Below are 2256 nucleotides of genomic sequence, written 5' to 3'. Positions count from 1 at the left end.
GGATTTAGAGTTGCATACCTTTGTGGATGCCTCCGAATGCGGTTTTGCAGCAGCTGTGTACGTGCGTTGTAACATTGGTGACTCCATAAAGTGCAGCCTAATCGGAAGTAAAACAAAAGTAGCTCCTCTTAAGATGTTGTCGGTCCCTCGGCTAGAGCTACAGTCCGTTCTGTTAGGCACCCGTCGTGGACTCGGTCCGATCATCGCAAGTACTCACAATTTGTCGCATTTAGAGTTAGCGAAATATTAGAAACAACTGAAATTGATGAGTGGAAGAGTGCCAAGGACTCCAAATTTTTCACAAAACAGCCGTTGGTTCAAGGGTCCTGAGTTTATTTTAACCAATAACAAGGACTAGCCTACAGAAACAGAACAAGGTGGTACAGTCCAAGAGTTGAGACCCCAGTATGTGGGATATCACGAAGTCGTGCACTACAAGTTTTATGTACCTCCTGATTGTCGCGTTTCGTTGGAGCAACTTCAACATTTTTACAGGTGGTACGAATTTTAAAAGGTAAAATTAAGTGCGATAAGTCTATATGCTTCGCTAAAACCAAGGAAGACATCGAATGGGCTGAAACCATGATTTGGAGGAGTACTCAGAGCGAAGCCTTTAGTGATGAGCTAATATTGTTAAGCAAAAAACTAATAATACAGCCATCAAGTCCCCTACACAAACTTTCTGCTTACCTTGATGAAAATGGGGTGATAAAAATGGGTAGTAGAGTACAGATCAAAGGTCGATATGACCCGATAATTTTACCTAAGGACCACTGGGTCTCTTATCTTCTTGTGATGAATTATCATGCCAAATATTTACACGGTAACCACGAAACAATCGTCAACGAGCTAAGCCAGATCTTTTGGATACCTAAACTCAGGTGCGTATTAAATAAGATACGAAAATCATGTGAAACATGTCTTAATCAAAGTGCAAAGGCCATCCCTCCAATAATGTCTATATTACCGGCACCAAGGTTAGCCTCTTTCTGTCGGCAATTTACTCATGTTGGCGTCGATTACTTTGGCCCAATTTCAGTTGTAATTAGACGGAGTTCGGAGAATCGTTACGGGGTATTGTTTACCTGTCTAATGACCCGCGCAGTACATTTGGAGATAGCAAGTTCACTCTCCACAGCCTCGTGCATTGTAGCTATAAGATGTTTTATCGCCCGATGCGGGACGCCAAAGGAATGGTGGAGCGACAACGGCAGCCATTTTCACTATCGCCAATTCTACCCAGATATAGAGTTACAGATGAACTACTTCGCGGAGTCTTTGCTGAAGTGTAAAATATAATAAACTCTCGTCCTCTCACTTATATACCGCTTGAACATGACGAAGATGAGTCCTTAACACCTATCCATTTTATACATGGAATTTCCAATGGAATGAAGCCTTTAGCTCCACCCGATTGTGACGTTAGTATGTCTCTCCGACGGGGATGGAAAATTGCCTAGCAAATAGCTGACTCATTTTGGACCCGCTGGCTTCGAGAAAATTTCCCATTGTTACCCGGCGCTTAATAATAGCATAATAGTTAACGTAAAAAAGGGAGCAGATGGACAACTTTATTGAAAAACCACGTTGCTTAAAATCTTAAATTGTTAAAAAACATTAAATTATTATTGTGGAACTATACAGAAGTAAATAAAATGTAAATTTAATTGAAACTAAGTTTAAGTTAACATAAATTTATATTTTTAGGATTTTTAAAATTCCTTTTTTTGTAATAAAGTGAATTGAAATAAACTTCAGCGTTTCATTTAATTTCAACAAATCTGTTAATGTAGTTTTATTACTTATTTAGTATGATTTATAATGACAAATAATCACTGCAAAGACGAAGTGCGTTTGCATCTTATACGTCCTTCTTGTAGATTCTACGTATATAAAAATCTTTAAAATTTAGCATGATTTTTAATTTTTCATTTCCCGAATTACCTCACTTTGAGGCCTTGAGGCTCCGGCGCATCTTAGTGTTTTAACTCCAAATTCAAAACTTAAACGCAGCTACACCTCCTCTATAGCCATAGGGAATTTTATTAAAATCGGACTAACTATACATTTAAAAGTTACAGATTTATTTCCATTTTTATCATTTATTTCCATTTTTTTCATTTCCCCACAGTAATTTAAAGAAAGGCAATTTTAACCATAGGGTCTACATTTCCTACGGGGCTGGGAAACTACTCTGGCGATAAATAGGGAACAAATCAAGGTTTCCGAAACTGCTTTCCGTTTTTTGATCCAAGC

The sequence above is a fragment of the Calliphora vicina genome, chromosome 4 (assembly GCF_958450345.1).
Source record: "Calliphora vicina chromosome 4, idCalVici1.1, whole genome shotgun sequence".
In the NCBI taxonomy this organism is placed as follows: domain Eukaryota; kingdom Metazoa; phylum Arthropoda; class Insecta; order Diptera; family Calliphoridae; genus Calliphora; species Calliphora vicina.
This window is presented reverse-complemented; position numbering follows the sequence as displayed.